At 37.3% G+C, this 19,264-nt stretch overlaps 1 protein-coding gene across 4 annotated transcripts in view; it reads left to right on the top strand.

Moving 5' to 3' along the window:
• Positions 1–19,264, top strand: part of BICC1 (BicC family RNA binding protein 1) — a 329,904-nt gene that overhangs the window by 119,074 nt on the left and 191,566 nt on the right. The window lies entirely within an intron of this gene.

Consider the following 19,264-nt stretch of genomic DNA (forward strand, 5'->3'; position numbering starts at 1 on the left):
GGCAACAGAGTGAGACTCATAGCATAGCATAGCATAGCATAGCATAGCATAGCATAGCATAGCATAGCATAGCGGACAGCATAGCATAGCGGACAGCATAGCATAGCGGACAGCATAGCATAGCATAATCTAGCCTGGGCAACATGGAGAAATCCCTCCTCTACTACAAAAACAACTAAACAAAAAACCTGAATTAGCCAGGTGTGATGATGTGCACCTGTAGTTCCAGGTCCTCTGAAGGCTGAGGTGAGAAGATCACCTGAGCCCAAGAAGTTGAGACTGCAGTGAGCCATGATCGTGCCACTGCACTCCAGCCTGGGTGACAGAGTAAGACCCTGTCTCAAAGAAAAAAAAAAAAAAAAAAACGAAAAGAAAACAAATAGCAGAAATCATAGATTTCCCTTGGGTTGGCTCTGATGGTAAAAATAGATGCTGTCTGTGGAAGGATTCTTCTTCATTGTTCTTCTTTAACTCACAGATAGATGTAAAAAGCAGATGCTTCACCTTTGTGATTTCAGACATTTTAAAAGCTGAGTCAAAATATGGTGTATATGATCATAAAGGACTTTCATTCTTAGATTTGCTAATATTTCTCACTGTTTGCAGAGACATGTATACATTCCAGCAGTTTAAATGGAAACACATGTTTGAATCCAGGAACATGTGTGCGTCCTGCAGACAATGAGCTAGAGTCATAGATTCTATTCTTGGTCACAGATTAATGAGGTCTCTGAATAACTAGATGGGAGTACATTTTATCTTCTCAGTTTTTTCTTTAGTTTAATAGGAAGTGTCTTTTCCATAGATAGGTGTCCATATAGGATTTGCATACTCATCCAGCAAAAAATCTCTAACTTAGAAACGGCCCAAATTCCAGAAGAGTCATTTTTCACTATTTTGACTAGACAGAAGTAGACATTATGGTTCATCTACAGTAGAATGAAGTAATGGAGAAATACTGAATTGTCCTCCAGGAACTTGCATGCAGTCACATGTATTCTAGTTTTACATAATGACATTTGGGGAAGCATTTAAGAAATTGCTGTTCACTAGCATCTTCAAAGAAATATTTTTCTCTCTCTAAAGTAATGCAAATACGAAGGATCTAGGCTTGTGATTGGAATGTTTCTTAGTTTTTACTTTGAGATGTGCATGACAAAAGTTAAAACCTCTCTTTAGCTGAGTTTAAACTTCAGCTACTCAACTTTTCTAAGCCTGGAAGGATATCTACCTAGCTTCATAGTGCCTCTCCCTACATGGAGATTTGAGAAAGAGTGTGAGACTTTTCATATGTAACTTTATGGTTTTTTTGTACCATAAAAATATATGTAAAATCATAATGACTATACTAAATTTTGCTCAATTTAATTAATTACTCTTATTAAAGTTTTTGAATTAGAATATAATAAAATTAATTTTAAAAATCTTCCAAAATAAGAATTGGTGTATTTCCATAAAGAGCTTACATTTCAGTTTAACGGATAGTAAGATTGTCAAACATATTATCTCAAATTTGAAGCTATAATAGTAGTTGTTAAGCTTATTATACACTTCTTCCATTGAGTCAGCATTACTGTTTTTTCCAGAGATCTACCCAGTTTTCTATACACTGTTTTACTGCATGGGTTTGAAATGATTTATTTCCCAAACACAATAAAGGATAAAAGGTAAAAGGCTAAGATGTTATAGCAAAAAAATCCCCAAAACCCCAACAATATAGTGTCTTAAAGAGCAGAGTCATTCGTTGTACTCTCATATAACATTCTAAGGAGAGTCTTCCAGCTGGGTTGGTAGCTGTGTCCCATGCTGTCATTCAGTGACCCAGACTCCTTCTAAGACATATCTGGATTGTCCCTAAGCATGGCCTTCATCTCTGTTGTTGAAGCTTGGTTACCACCATGTCCAGTTGTGTGTTGGAGAGGGAGATAGAATATTGAAGAGAGGCACGCCATGGTTGTAAGGCCCAGGCCTGAATGTGGCATCTGTTACTTCCTCTCACACTCTATGGGAGAAAACTTCGTTATGTAGTCTTACCTAATAGCAACAATAGAGGGGAGGGAGGGGCTGGGACATTTGGAGAAAAAAATTGATTTTGCAGGCACTATTCACCACAAATGAGATTGTTAGGGGAAAAAAAAAATCTGTGATCAAAGTGTAATTTCTTCATGTGGTGTACTTTGAAACTTTTTATATTTGTTTGTTAGGGCTCTCATACCACAAACTGGGTGCCTTAACTATGATAAATTATCACCTCACAGTTCAGGAGGCTAGAAACCCAAGATCAAGGTGTCAACAGGGTTAGTTCCTTCTGAGGGCTGGGAGGGAGAATCTGTTCCATGCCTTTCTTTAGCTTCCCATGGTTTGCTGGTAATCTTTGGTGTTCCTTGGCTTGTGGAAGCATCACCTGGATCTCTGCCTTGATCTTCATATGGCGTTTTCCCTGTGTGCCTGTCTCTATGTCCAAATAAAGACACAAATTATATTGGATTAGCAGCCTACCCTACTCTGGTGTGGGTTCATCTTATTATTATACATCTGCAGTGACCCTATTTCCAAATGTCACATTCTGAGGTCCCAGGCATTAGTACTTCAACATATGACTTTTTGGAGGACAGTTCAAACTATAATACCTTTTAATGGAGAAAATGATTCTGTAGAAAAATTTACTAAGACTGTAGATGTTATTTGTCATATTTTGATACTCAGTCTGATCTATAGATTTTTAACTGCCTACTCATACTAAATCTATTTTTTAATCACAAGTCATTTCTGAATTGTCTACAATGACTATATAATTGACATGCAAAAAGAGAAAAAAGTAATCTGTAATCTTGCCTTTTTGCATTTGTTTTTTGTGTTTTTTTGAGACGGAGTCTTGCTCTGTTGCCCAGGCTGGAGTACAGTGGCATGATCTCGGCTCACTGTAACCCCTGCCTCCCGGGTTCGAGTGATTCTCCTGCCTCAGCCTCCCTAGTAGCTGGGATTACAGGTATGCGCCACCACGCCCAGTTAATTTTTGTGTTTTTGGTAGAGATGGGTTTTCACCATGTTGACCAGGCTAGTCTTGAACTCCTGACCTCCAGTGATACACCCACCTCAGCCTCCCAAAGTGCTGGGATTACAGACATGAGCCACAGTGCCTGACCTGTAATCTTGCCTTTGAAAGAGAACTATTTGTACACCCTTGGTCTTTTTTCTGTGTATATTAAAAAATATATAAAAAGTGATTTTTAGTATTCCCTGGTTGATGGGATTACAGATTAAACTATGTATTTGCATTGGATCCATTCCAGATGTTTTTCGGTGTTTAAACTTTGCAAAGTTATCCTGTAATTGTGCTTTTTATTCTTTGGCTTTGACTACACTTATAAAAGGTGGGAATGGATATAACTTTATCAGTATTCTCCATCCACTCCTAATGGCAACTCTATCTAATGGAAACACATGGAAACAATCTTCCAGGTTTTTTACAGTTCTTTGGGCAGTTGTTCATGGCTTACTCACTGTCTGTCCTATTTCCTTTTAATCAGTTCTTTTTTCCTTTCTCTTGTGAAATGACTATGGTCAGATCTTGGAGGGGAAAATGGGTTACAGTATTTTAGGTGGGGATAGGGTCAGTGATTGTATTACACATGTGACTCATCAAAGCAAACTGCATTAGGAATCTGTAATCCCAATGGTTGAAGAAGACAAAATCCAGTCAGCATTGTAATTTATGAAAGCCAGGTTTTTTTTGTTGCATTGGGTTATGTACAGCATTTTTCCTCAAAGTATACATCATTTATTTTAATGTAGGGCTATTTTATACTCTTTGAATATATTGGATATTTATTTGGAAAACTGACCTATAAACCATGGCTTGTCACAAAGGCTAACAGTGAGACTAAAAAAATAAGATATTGATGGCTTATGTGGTATATTTTTAAACCTTTCAAACTCATTGTTTTTAGACAAACATTACTTTTGGTGTTTTCAGACTGGAAAATAGCAAGTGTTGTCTTCTGGGGAAAATTCCTGGGATAAATATTTGGTTCCCTCTGTACCTAAAAATGAGTGCATTAGATGGTCTTAGATGGGGACTAGGTGAGTCCTTTTATTGAGGTGCAGCAGAGGTGATAAAGTTACTCCGGCTTTCTCTACTAGCCATTATTTTTATATTTTGAGTGGGTTATTTCCTCTAGTAATGGATATAAGTTTTGGTTTAATTATTTAAAAGTGAATTCAGTTAACTCTGGCTCATGAATGTGCTTTTACTAATACTGAGTCTGTGCTTAAACACAAATCAAATTTGATTTAAATAAGATCCGGATATTTTAAAGCTTTAATTTTAGTATTTATTTCAATAGGTAATACACGTACATGGCTCACAATTCAAATTTATAAAAGGGTATGCAGTGAAGAGTATTTGATGTCTTGATGATTTCTGAAGGTTTACTGAGAAAGCTGTGCAGCATTACATTGTTGGTCCCAAGCTTAAGTAAAGATGATCACCAATGTGCGTCATTACTAATGAAAACTTAGGGCTTAAAGCTAACATTCCGTGAGTTCTTATTACCGATCACAATGCTATTGCCCTGAGAATGTTCCAGTGACAGAATCCGTGATCATGTTTTCTTTATACTACTGTCTAGATAGGGATAACTGGATGCTTGTAAGACTTAGAAAAGAAGAGTAACTTTCCACCCCGTAAAGGTTGTTTAGTCATCATCTAGAAAGTTACTAAAGATGAGAATGGATCTTATTTTTATACCTTATGATTTACTCATCTTCTATTAAGAATCTAGTAAATCAGGGTTAGTGAGAAGAGATTAAGAAAAAGATCAAGTAATTTGCTCATCATTCATTCTTCTAGTCTTTCAAGTTTTGTTCTTGTGTTCATTTGAACACAGGAAGACTGGGTTTTGAGTCTATATTCTCTTAGCATGTTGTAGAGTCACCTGCTTCGAGTTGCATTGTAATGGTATATTCTTTTATTTCATCAGTCATTTCACACAACCTCTTTATGAAAAACCACATTTCCTGTATTATTCCTCTTTCTAAAACCATGGAAGCAAGGAATGATATTGAGATTGTTTAAAAATATATGTTTAATGGCCAGGCACGGTGGCTCATGCCTGTAATCCCAGCACTTTGGGAGGCCAAGGTGGGCAGATCACCTGAGGTCAGGAGTTCGAGACCAGCCTGACCAACATGGAGAAACCCCGTCTCTGCTAAAAATACAAAATTAGCTGGGCATGATGACACATGCCTATAATCCCATCTACTCGGGAGGCCGAGGCAGGAGAATCGCTTGAACCTGGGAGACAGAGGTTACAGTGAGCTGAGATCGTGCCATTGCACTCCAGCCTGGGCAACAAGAGCGAAACTCTGTCTCAAAAAAAAAAAAAAATGTATGTTTAATGATAGTGAACGTAACTTAATTACTACTGCAGTTTGTTCAATTGAATAATCTTTAATCAACATCTGATGAAAGTTTAGTCATTATTGATTAAAATGATTTCTTGAAACCAAACTCATGCATTGGATCATGTAGAAAATGAAATTGAATTCATGAAAATAGGTCTTTTAAGACGGGTCACAGGACAGGACTCTGGATTACAGACTTGTAGCGCAAGTAACGATGGAAAGGTCTAGTTAAGAGACTTATTGGCATTAGTTTAAAAAGGTTTGTATATTATTTTGTAAAGTGTTCTCCCTTTATGAATTAAATGCCTACATTAATTCCTGTACTTGTCGGCATTTCCCTTAATTGAAAGATCTTGAGATACAGACTTCCTCATTTATGGTTGATATTAAGATTTTGGAACTATTTTGACATTATGCAGATAGAAATTACCCTAACTGATAATATGCAAACGTAAACATTTTTGTGTGGATCAGAAGCAACTTTTGAAGAGGATGGCATTAGCTGTTTGTGAGGAAGGAGTACATTTGATTAGTTCCAATTTTAGCCTTGCCTTTGCATTGTGTGTCTATTTGTCTTTTCAATGTCATGTGATTCAAATTGTTTTTATATCTTAGCGGGGGCATAGGACAAACTTGGTCTTAATATATTACATAGAACATTATCAGAGACATGTCTGAAAATCCATATATAAAGATATTCATTGTCACAATATTGTAATGATTAAAATAAAATTAAAAATAACCTAAGTGCTCAGCCATGTAATATTTGAAATGTGGTATATCAGACATTGGATTATTATGTAGGCATTAAAAATCATACTTTTTTGTAAATATTTAATGACGTGTGAAATTGGTTACTACATAAGTACAGAAATTAGGACAAAAGGCATATAAATAGCTTGATTCAAATTTTGTTATATATGTTTATGCCTAAAAAATGACTGGGCAAGAATTATGCCAAAATGTTAACCGTGACTCTCAGTGGTGAGATTATGATTGGTTTTTATTTTCTTTCTGTACTTTCCTATAATGGATGTCCATTACTTTTATAATCAGGATTAAAAACAACTACCATCTTATGAAGAAAAACAGATAATAATAACTAAGATGGCTTGAAGTTGTTAATGGATTAATAAATTATTGCAATTTAAGAGCATGCAGTTTTTTTGCTGAAAAACATTTAAGAAGTCAGACTTCCCATCATACTGAGGTTACTTCTGCGTCTTTTATATAACAGTTATAAAGACAGAACAAGTTTCAGATAATCAAGGTGGATCATTTCTAGGTAGTGTTAATTTTTAGAAAAATGTTCCCCCTTTCTTTCATCTATTTGCCCTTGTTCTGACATTCAGAGGTATAAAATTTTTTTAAGATTTTTTTTACATCTCTGTGCCTTCTTTTCTTCAGAACAAAGATACTTAGTTTCTTATTTATCATATTACTTAGTTTTCAGACCCCTTATCATTCTTTTCACTTTCAGTAGCAAGATCAGTGTCCCATTTTAAATGTGGCAACAATATCTGGATATAGTGTTTTGGATAGAGCCTGGCCAATGCAATTATAGTGAGGCCATAATATTCATAATATTAAGGTGATCCAGAAGTACCTAAATATTATATAACCTTTAGGCACTGTTATATTGGTCACAGACATGAAGAATTGACATTACTTATCATTCTTCACCCAACTGAAGAGAAAAGGTTGGCTCCAATGTCATTGCTAGGTATATAACATAAAATGAGGATACTTCTAGACTGTTGACTGGCTGGAAAAGGCCTCCATAGATGCAACTCATATGCTGTGCCTGTCACTCTAAGCTCTTGACCTGACATGTGGCTTGGAGACCATGTGGCAGATATGGTGGCTAGACTGAAAGTGTGGAAAGCCTCACTCTGGGAGATTTCACTTGGTTTGGACATTGAATTGATAATGAGAACTCCTGCATGCTTTTTTCTTCTCTCTGGACTCCTTGAGTTACCTGGGGGAGAGGACTCAGCGACAGGGTGACAGTCTAAGATGATGGGCTGGGTGTAGTGCCTTTTAGTCTGGCTAAAGTAACATTTAGTAAAGAACTTTAAGCTTTACTGATTTAAAATGACTTCATAGAAGAATCAATACAGTTTAAAGCTGGATGTGGTATTGTCTTTTTCTTCTATTCAGGGATATTGTGGTCTAAATAGTCTTAGATTGATTTTTTTTTCCAGTTTATATAGGTTGTTGGTGGCAGCCAGAACTTAGCGATATTCTGACTTTATGCTTGACTACTGTTAATACAAGATAAATGTTTTTATTTAAATCAGCAATTATCATGCCCACATTAATGGGCTATGCTTCTATAGTGAGAGAAGTTCTGCCTAAAACTGCAAGTTTTGCTAAGTAGGGCTCTGAATTAGTCATTGTGGCATATTAGAGGGACAACCAAAAGGCTGGAGGCAAATTAATACACTAAATAAATGTATGGATTTTGTAGTACTTTGTATTTTGTTTAAATAGATTCAGAATCACACTAAGGTTTATCATTTTGAAGTTTGTACCTTTGGTACTTTACTTTTTAAATTTCATCTAGGAGATTTACAGTAATGATTTGTTGTAATCTCATGAATCGGTTCTAAATTCGAGTTTGGGAATCTTTCTGGTTTCTTAACAATGATCTTTGGCTTGATGTATTTGGTGTTTTTGCATTTTATCTGGACAAAGTGTGTTGCTTTAAAATTTGTTTTTTGGCCAATTCAATTCTTTAACCTTTAGGCACTGTTATTCAATTCAACTTGCTTTCATTTCTAAATAGTACTTTTAAATTTCTAGGCTTTGTAGTTTATGTGATTATAGCTCCTACCTTGCTGCATGAAAAGGGAGAGGAGAAGGCCTTATTTTGCACCACTTGACTCTGCTTCCCTGCTCTTCCAGCCACAGCTGCTTGGGCCAGGATGTGGGTGCCACATGCAGCAACAAACCTTCTCTATACAGTGTACATGACCTATATGGCATGCTCTGTGAACTCAGCTGAGTCAGACTCATCTCTATTGAGTTAGGAAGCTAAGATCAAGAGTGGGAGTGAGAACAGAATGGGGAGGGTCATGAGGTAGCATGGAGTGAGGGAGAGGCCAGGAGTGGTGCTGTTCATCATGGGAAAGCTGGGGTTAGGAGAGGGAGAAGCTGTGAGTAAGTGGTGAAGACCCATCCATGGAGGGAAGCATGAAGCAGAAAACAGAGGGGGAAACAGATGTTCCAGAGTGACCGATGCTCCTACTTGGAGTTGGCACAGTTTGGGATGCATCTCAGGTTCTTTTTCTGTTTTTGTTTTGTTTTGTTTTGTTTAAAGAGATGGGTTTTGCTCTGTTGCCCAGGCTGGAGTGTGGTGGCCTGATCATAGCTCACTGCAGCCTAGAACTTCTGGGCTCCAGCCATCCTCCCACCTTAGCCTCCTGAGTAGCTGGGACTATCGGCATGCGCCACCACGCCTAGCATTCAGGTTCTGATCTATAGGTGTCCGTAGACTCTTCTTCCCTTCTCCTGATGTAGTTGGGAAACTCTACAAGGCCTAAATCATGAATTCAACTGTGATGCATAAAAGGCATTCAGTTAACTGGGATAATTGCATAATCCTCCTTTCTTCAAAGGGTTTATGCACTCACATGTTAACAAAATTTGGTGTTTGTAGAGTAGTTTAGCTCCTCAATGAGTGCCCCAAATTAAGTTATCTCTTTGAAGGAGCAGTGCTCTTTATATAAAAGGTATTTCTGTCAAATCTGTCATTTAAAATATGTATACTGCAGCAATGCTATGGTAAAACATTAGACCATACTATACCAGTGTATGGTGAACTCTCTCCATATATTACGTATATACTATAAAGTATATATGTTTCTTTTTGCTGGTCAGTTGCCAGCATTATTCAAGAAATAATGGGGTTATTGACATTAATATATTAACTAAAAAAAGTGAGTGCTGTCCTTTTATGTTACTGAGCTTTTATCCTGCATATCAGAGTTTCCTCCTCCTCTTTGTCATTGGCATTGATATTGTTTTCATCACTCTTATACTTTTGTGGGAAGTTTGTAGATAGCCAACATGCAGAAAGGTTAGCATGGCATATAAATATTTTCTATTTTTCTTATTGATTGTTACGGAGAATGCTTTGTTACTCTATGCTTCTCTAAGTAACATGATCCTTGAATAAATGTATTAAATATCCTAATGTTACTCTCTCATTTTATATGTTTAACAGTTGCAGCTTGTCCCAAACTGGCTCTTTGGCAGGTTGTTTTTTTTTTTTTTTTTTTTCGTTGGATGTAAATTTCTTCCTAAAAGGAGTTGTCTTTTGGCATTTTAAGTAGTGGAAAAATAAATTTCATTATCTTTCTTCATTTTTTTTTTTTTGTGCAATCAAAATTATCAAGAAATGTGTACATATGGCTTTTCTTCTTGGCATTTGCTACTTTTGTTACTTTTGTCACCCTGGATTATCCAGTTATTCAAATTTTCTGCTTCTCGATGGGCAAAGTACTGATAAGTAGGGAAGGAGGGTAATTTAGCCAAAGTTGTAACTGACAATAAGCAAAATATAGAGGCCTCTGTGTTTCCTGCTTGGTTCTCTTTCTTGAGTTCATCACTAATTTTATGAAAGAAGAAAACAAAACAGAAAAATAACCAGCTTCAATTTCCATGTGCCTGTTTATTCTGGAGTTACCAGGAAACCTTAATCTCCAGTGAATTAGAACACTTTAAACCCAATTAGTTTGGAGTTGTTTTCTTAAATAGAACTTCTTCCTGTTATGTTTTCCTATTGGCATTTGTAAAACAATGATTCATGTGTAAATCAGTAGGAGGTGCTGTTTGAGAAGCTTCCTAGGTTGGTAGGTTCCAGAGCCTAAGCTTTTCTTGGCTTCAGTCAGTATGTTGAGAGGGGAAGGTATTAACAAGATCAAGGAAGTCATAGTTTTCAGTATGTAGTTGGAAAGTGGGTTATGTGTGTCTTATTTGAATATCACTTTGTTGTCCTTTTCATATGTTAATATGATGGAGTACCTCATAATCTGTGAATCCAAAAATTATCCTGCCTTCTTCTAAATTCCATGAGAATACTAAAGAAGAAGTAATTTTAACTTTCAAAGAGCTTTTATTCTGAAGGGAAAAGATACTTGTAAGATGGTGTTAGCATGCATGTGTGCAGGCTTCACAGAGCTGCTAAGGACGCCATTCATGAGACATTATTGCCCTCCCTCTGAGCCCGACACTATACCATGTACAGTTCTACAGAGGGGGAAGGGTGGCCCTATGGCTTCTCTCCTCAAGAGGGGCATACTCCAGAGGAGAAGTGGCACAGAAGTGCCACCCAGTGTGGCGAGAGCTTTATAATGGAGGATATGGAGGGAGTGATTTTTTTTTTTCCTATTCTGAGGACTCAGGGAAGATGGATTTCTTGAGAGAAAGTGTTTGAGAGAAAATTTTGAGGACTAGGTAAAAGGAATATAACTAGTATGTTGGGTGAAGTGAGGAAAGGCTTTGTTGCACAGTTTCTGAGCAGGGGGCAGTTTAGATTAGATTAAGATGCCTTCCCAGACCTGTGACTCCATGACCTGAATGTCCTAATGGAGACAAAATGGAAAGGCATTTCCAGCAGAAAGAACCAACTGATTGCCTTTGCAAAGGCAGAATAAAGGACAGAGGAGACTGTTTTTTTCTCATATAGCCCAGAAAACAGATTAAAGGTTTTACATAGATAGATAGATAGATAGATAGATAGATAGATAGATAGATAGATAGATAGATATCACTTCATCTGAGCTAGTTATTTAAAAATTCTTTAAGTGAAAGGTTTAGAGGATATGTAGAAGGATTTGAAATCTAGAATTTAGGAGATCATATTGTTTCTATTCATTATTGATATGGTTTGGCTGTGTTCCCACCCAAATCTCACCTTGGATTGTAATAATCCCCACGTGTCAAGGGCGGGGCCAGGTGGAGATAACTGAATCGTGGGAGACGTTTCCCCCATACTGTTCTTGTGATAGTGAATAAGTCCAGAAGATCTGGTGGTTTTTTAAATGGGAGTTCCCCTGCACAAGCCCTCTTGCCTACTGCCATGCAAGACATGACTTTGCTCCCCATTTGCCTTCCACCATGATTGTGAGGCCTCTCCACCCATGTGGAACTGTGAGCCAATTATACCTCTTTCCTTGATAAATTACCCGGTCTTGGGTATGTCTTTATTAGCAGCATGAGAACAAACTAATACAATTGTCTACTCAAAGAGGATGAGAATTGAAAATGATAGCCAGGATGACCAAACATTCTGCAGTATAGTTGCTTTGCAGCATCTGACTTCATTAGTGCCAGGTTTAGGGATAAATTACTACTTTTTTCTCCACTACCTTCCTAAATGATAAATGCATTCCTAGAGAGACTAACTTTTAACTATGCTTTGAACATGAGTTTTCAGCTATTGTGATGCCTTCATTACATTCTAAATGATAAAATTGCCAAGTTCAGAATGACAGCTGTAAAATAAATGGCATCATTTAATTAAGTTCTGAACCTTTGATGATAACGCAGTTTTAAAAAAATGTATTTTCCAGGAAAACAGTTGGAAGTTTCGACTTCGTGGTTTACTTTCGGCTGTGTTTTATGGAAATCAAATGAAAACTTCTGAGAAAAAGAGACAAATGATTCAAATTTGGCAAGTAATAGAAAATTGGGTTCCATTTGTATAAAAGATTCCCTGAAATCATTCACTATCAGTTTAGCACACTCTGGTATTAGCATTTAACCACCAGTATACTGATGAACAAGTACAGAGGAGAAAGCCAAGGATATTTGAGATCCAGTATCATATGCAGAATAAATGTAATAACTTTTAGGGGCGGATTTTCTTTTTCTTTTTTTTTTTTTGAGATGGAGTTTTGCTCTTATTGCCCAAGCTGGAGTGCAATGGCACAATCTCAGCTCACCGCAGCCTCCACCTCCCAGGTTCAAGCAATTCTGCCTTAGCCTCCTGAGTAGCTGGGATTACAGGTGCATGCCACCATGACTGGCTAACTTCTTGTATTTTTAGTAGAAACAGCATTTCACTATGTTAGCCAGACTGGTCTGGAACTCCTGACCTCAAGTGATCCACCGCCTCAGCCTCCCAAAGTGCTGGGATTACAGGCATGAGCCACCACGCCCGTCCTAGGGGCAGATTTTCAGTTGAATTATTAACTGGAATTCATGTTCCTGTTCCCATTTCTCCAGTTCTACCATCAACCATTTTAGTGATAGTAAACTCTTAATCTAGAGCACCATTCTTAACCCCCAGTACAGGTTTGTCTGAGGAACTTTTACAAACTATTGATGCTTTAACTAGAGATTCTGATTTATTTGTTCTGAAAGTAAGGCCTGAGCATTAGTATTTTTTGGAAAAGCTCCTCAGGTGACATTACTCTGTAGCTAAGGTTGGGAACTACTGATGCGGAGTACGGGTAAGTACAAAGAGAAGTTGTAAATTCTTGTTGGTCTCTACTGCTGATAAAAGGAAAGGAATTACATTTTACTCTTGAACAACACAGTGGCAAGGGTTGCCAACCGCCGCCCCACTGTGCAGTCAAAAATTTGTATATAATTTTCTCTCCCCAAAAGCTGAACTACTGATAGCCTAGTGTTGACCAGAAGCCTTACTGATAACATCGTCAATTAACATGCATTTTGTATGTTATATATATTATGTAACATATTCTTACAATAATCTAGAGAAAAGAAAATGTTTTTAAGAACATCATAAGGAAGAGAAAATACATTTATTCATTAAGTGGAAGTGGATCATCATAAAGGTCTTTGTCCTCATCATATTCATGTTGAGTAGGCTGAGAAGGTGGAAAAAGAGGAGGGGTTGGTCTTGTCTCGGGTGGCAGAGGCAAGAGAAAATCTGTGGCAGACCCATCGCAGTTTAAACTCCTGTTGTTCAAGAGTCAACTGTATATGTATTTTGTGTATGTGTGTCAATTACTGATGGATTTAATTTTCTGTTCAGTTTCATTCTCTTAGAGGGTATACTGTGAGATACTAGTTCTGCACTATCTTAATAAATATCATATGAAAAAAGTTCCATGGTAAGATAAGTTTGAGAAATACAGCCATTTACAGTTAAAAAATAGTTCTTTCCTATAAAACTGGTTGCAAACTTAAATGTGTTGGTTATTTGCATTTTATGCATTTGTTATGGAAATACATAATTTGTGGCACTTCCCAATATTGTTTGATGAAGTGATTTCTTTTTCTTGCTAGAAACTCTATTCTACAAAATTAAACAATCAGTGAATCAGTTGGAAATTCACTTTTTTCACTTACTGAGATCAGTGTTAGGAATGGATATGATGTAGCTATACAGCAGAGGCTCTCTTGAAAAGTTCCTCAGCGAGCCTTATCAGAAGGGTGAGAGTGTAAATCATTCCAAGGTACACAATTCTTTTCTAAAAGACAACAGTTACCTTTTTATATCTATGCTCAGAATTTCTCTGACAATTCACCATTGCCTTCCAGGTAAAATTAAATAAATATCCACCTTTGACATCAAATGTTTATTATAGTCTGATCCCTTCCTACGGATATAACTTTGTTTCCCATTGCCCCTCAACTCAAGCCCTTCTCTTGTCAACCAGTGGTATCCCCAAGTCCTGATCATTCTTGACTCTAACAGCTATAGATAAAAATATACCCCCAACTAGAATGTCTTTTTTTCCTCTTTGTCTCTGGCCCTCTCCAGTAGTTGTATAGTTAAAAGTCCATCATTTGGCATTTTCTGGACTAGCCCAGCCTGTGATGACAGTTCCCACTTCTTTATATGTTAAACTTACCTATCTGTGGTCACTTTGTTTGGATTTTCTTAAAAAGTCAATTTTCTTGCTTTGTTCTCTTGTTATGAGTTAATACACTAATAGTCCAACTAGTTTCTGAATCTTGAATTGAGAGACTCAAGTGTTTTGGGACCTAACACATTGTTCTGTGTGTTTGGTGGGGTGAAGTAACTCTGTAGAATTGTGATGTTGTGGGACTGTATGGGCCCTTAAAGATTTCCTAGTTTAGCAAGCGTACAAAGGAGGAGAAGACCTAGCATTTTTAGGTGATTTATCTGAGTCATATGACTAGCCATTTGTTGAATCTGGGGAGAAAACCCAATTCAACACTGTTTATTACACTGAAAATTCATAACTTTAAAAAATCTGTGCTTTCAAGAGAAATTAAATTTCATACTTGTCTTTCTTAATGGGAAAACACAATAAATTAAATATTATTAAAGCGATAAAAGGTAGTGCTGTCTTGTCCCATCTTCCTGCCTCCCCACCTCCTCCCGCACACACAAAAAGATCCTACAGATGTTCTTAAGGAGCTGTTGTCTGAGATGGGACCTAGGAAGTAGGGTTTAAAACTTGGGTGATCCAGAGTCAATGATGATGTGCATTCTTCCATACACATCATTGTCTCCTCCTCCTCCTCCTCCTCCCTTTTTTCCCCTCCCCCAATTCATGCCAGGCTGTCATTTTGAATCAATAAGTGAATGTAACAAATAAGAGATGTTAATACTATGAAGAATACTGAACTAGGAGCCATGAGTTCTGGCTTCGAATCCCAGTACAGTCACCAGCTGTGAAATCTTGGGCAAGTCATTTGACAACTGAGCTTCAGTTCTCCTGCTTAGAAAATGGGGATAATTCCTCATAGAATTGATGTTAAAATTGGTTGAAATATGCACTCAAAAGTGCTTTATAAACAGTAAAGAATTGAGCAAATGTGAGAGATGATTTGATTCTTTAGAGAAGACCCTTTCATTCTAGTGCTTCCATCCTCTGGCTGGGGGGAAGTCTGTGTGGCTGATGTAGGATGAGGCACCTTCCATATCTTTAGTTGCTTGAAAAAAAACCACACACAGTTCTATAATATTTTTGGCAATTTGTCTCAGTTTAAAGCTGTGATCGTAACTTTTATTTGGGGATACTACTTTCTTGATTCTTATATGGGGAAAAATTCCATTTGTTGGTTTGTTTTTATTTCAATATGTTTATGTATTTTGCATTTTAGAATAAAAACATTTCCTTCTCCAGTGAAGTTTTTTTTCTTTTCTTTTGAGGTGGTGGTGAAGTTCTCATGTAATAGGATAGTTGGTTGCTATTAGAAATATGTTTTTTCCTTTGTTATGAAATGGAAAATTGTCAGAAACTGATAGGTGGTGGTTGGATGAGGTTTGCTACCAATAAAGAATTATCAGGGCAAATTGACCTTTCATTTAGGATGCAAAAATATTTGTTTTGCTTGGCAGAATGGGATAAAAAGAAAATCCAAGAAACTTCTTGTTTCAGGAGCTGCCAGTTCTCTCTGTGGCTCAAAGAACGTTTCGTGTCTCAGCCACAAGAATTCGCCGCTGGTTCTGATGTTCATTGTCTTCCCTCCGCACGCACGCTTTGCTTTCAGCTTGTGGCTTTACAACCCTTTGCTTTGAGATGATGAAAGTCTTTCCAGGGCTACTCATTAACTTTCCCTTCTACATCTTACTGGTATGAATAGTGGGAGCCTTTCATCTTTATTGTTATGAAAGCTTTTATAGAATATTGAATGCAGGGCACTGTGTTAGAGCTCTGTAAAACATGGTAACATAGTAGATTCTGTCAGTTATTGGCTGTGAGTAGAGGTAGTTTGTTGGGGATCAGTATAGGTACCAGTGGCATAACTTATAAATTGGCACAGGCATGGTGGACCAGAGGGGATCTAGTAACTAAGCACTGTGATAGGCAGGGGAATCACTTAAACAGGACCAGTAAGGTACAGAAGGCCTGGGAATTTGGGGGAGGGATGCGAACAGGAAGATAAAGGGACTGATATCAAGAAATTAGAGGGAAGAATCTTGGATGTAGGATGTAGTGGAATGAAGTGGATTTTAAGGTTTCTAATACTAAATGACAGACATAGTAACATCTAGCAGGAGGGCTGTTTTGGAGGAAAAAAATGTAATTTTAACTAATACGTTGACTTTTAAGTCTAGGTGGTAAGGTTTAGAGTAACAGAGCAGGGCTGGAAATAGTGACTTATTAGGAATTAACTTGCATTCCAGAAATAGAAGGTTCATGTAGAATTGCCTGTAAGCCAGGAGTTTTCTTATTCCTATCTTTAATGTTATAGAAAGTAACATCTGTACTTTATGGTAAGTAATTACGGAGTTTAAAAAAAGGCCATTTGAAAAAAACAGCTTAAAGATTTCAAATAGGAAATGTGGGGATAAGTGTATTCTTTTCAAAATGTGGTTCTGAATTGGAATAACTCAAGCTGCAGTTAAAGGAAAAAGGGCTCATTTATTTGACTCTTGCCTTCTTTGCTTTCTTCCTGTCTCAGGCTCCTTCCCCCAACGCCTCTCCCCTTTTTGGTCTCAGTGCTTCTGAAATGTAGACACTGGTCTACACGTGGGTCACCCAGAGTTCACAGACTTGAAAGTCCTCTTATTCCCAAGAGCTGCGTGTGCCTCATCAGCCTTCTCTGGGTTTTGTGGCAGGGGGTAATGAGAAAGGATGCCCAGAGGCTACTTGTACCAATGAGAGTCACCGCTTGTTGTGAAAAGAGCACCAATGAGGAGAAAGCAGGCAGAGATAGTCCCGGCACTGGGTATCTCTTCAAGGCCTCTGGTTCCATTGTTCGTGAAAGGAGGGGTAGAACTAAGTATATGGTCTCTAAAGCTTTGAAATTCTTTTCTTTTCTTTTTTCTTCCCTCCCTTCCTCCCTTGCTTTCTTGTTTGCTTTCATCTTTTTCTTTCTTGCAGTTGACAAATAAAAATTGTATATATTTATGGTGTACAACATGTTTCATTGTATATATGTACATTGTGGAATAGCTAAATCAAGCTAATTAACGTATGCATTACTTCATATACTTATCTTTTTTGTGGTAAGAACACCTAAAATCTACTCAGCAATTTTCAAGTATAAAATACATTGTTATTAACTAGTCACCATGTTGTATAATAGATCTCTGAATTATTCCTCCTAACTGAAATAAAATTTTTTTAGTGTGCAGAAGATCCATATCTATACCCTAAGTGTTCCCAATAAATCAAAATAGTGTCCAAGAAGCAACTCACAGAGCATATTTGTTTTAAATGTGAGATTTATGTAGCACTTTTATATTTGCCAAAGCTTTTATTTTCCTGAATTCCCCAGTGAAGTAGGGCAACAAGAAGATCATCAGTGGTGAGCCTGCCATTTAAATTTTTTTTTTTTTTTTTTTTTTTTTTTTTTTTTTTTTTTGAGACAGAGTCTCACTCTGTCGCCCAGGCTGGAGTGCAGTGGTGCAATCTCGGCTCACTGCAACCTCTGCCTCCTGGGTTCAAGCAATTCTCCTGCCTCAGCCTCCCAAGTAGTAGCTGGGATTACAGGCGCCTGCCACCACAACCAGCTAATATTTTTTGTATTTTTAGTAGCGATGGGGTTTCACCATGTTGGCCAGCCTGGTCTCGAACTCCTGACCTCAGGTGATCCACCTGCCTTGACCTCCCAAAGTGCTGGAATTACAGGCATGAGCCACTGTCCCTGGCCAAATTTTTTTTTTTTGAGACAGGGTCCTTCGTCTCCCAGGCTGGGGTACATCTTGGCTCAATGAAGCCTCAACGTCCCAGGCTCAAGTGATCCTCCTACCTCAGCCTCCCGAGTAGCTGGGACTAAAGACATGTGCTACCATGCCTGGCTAATTTTTGTATTTTTTGTAGAGACAGGGTTTCACCATGTTGCCCGGACTGGCTGCCATTGAAATTAATCCAGAGTAATCTTCTCAAATGCAGTGTAGTATTGAGAAACGGGGTCCAGTGTAACAAGGAGTTTATGATTTTCCCTGAGCCTCATGCCTAAGATCTTGTTAACCAAATTTTGGACAGAAATGGTAATTTTTCAGTAAGCATAAGATAACATTACTTTTTATTCTTTTTTTTTTTCTGGTAGGAGTACTGATCAGTAAATTAAGCAATATAAGCTTCTTAGAAAAGATTGGGTTGGAAAAAGAATTGAATCCACACTGTAGTTTTGTTCTGGATTTACGTTATATGCCCTGCCTGTGTTTACTGACAGCATTCCTTGAGCATTCTATTTGCTATTTGGATATAAAAAGGTGTTGGTTGTATAGGAAGAAACCAAAGTTATAGTAGAGTGTTTGTACCAAAATGTTTACCTATTAACAGGTAGGGCTGTCATGAAATGCAATAACTAATCTTTATCCATACTGAAGAAAGCTGCATTGTGGCTTTTTTACATGCAAAATCTTAAGGTGTTATAACTTAAGTTAGATTTTAAATAAATTATGGACTGCCTTTCTTCCCTTTGTGACCTCTTAAATCTCTGAGACCAAAAATATTTACATATGCAGCTTATAGACATTTGTTAAACCCTAAGATGGTTATTGCAGCCATGGGATACTCAATTAACTATGCATTTACTCACCCAAAATTTTTTTTGAGCCCACTAGTGTGTGGCAGGTACTGAGTTGGGCCTTTAGAATACAGTGGTGAGCTGTTATGACATGGATTCTGCCATTATGGAGCAAACATAAATTTCACTGAAGAATGCAGACAAAGTATAGAGAAATGAGTAGATAGAATAATTACTGATTATAATATATCTATGAAAGAAACAACTTGGAAGGGACCTATTACATGGTGAACACATCAAGTAAAAAGCTCTTCAATTTTTAAACAAAATAATTTTGAGGGACAGCTAAATTTTCATCACTTGCTTTGGATAGATAAAAAGCTTTCTTAAGTATCTATTTCAACTTTCAAAAGCAGTTCTTTGCTTTTCCACTTAGAAGAGCACATTTAAAAATTCTTGCCCATTAAGGATATAATTGTATTTT

Source organism: Symphalangus syndactylus, chromosome 4 (assembly GCF_028878055.3).
Source record: "Symphalangus syndactylus isolate Jambi chromosome 4, NHGRI_mSymSyn1-v2.1_pri, whole genome shotgun sequence".
Lineage (NCBI taxonomy): Eukaryota > Metazoa > Chordata > Mammalia > Primates > Hylobatidae > Symphalangus > Symphalangus syndactylus.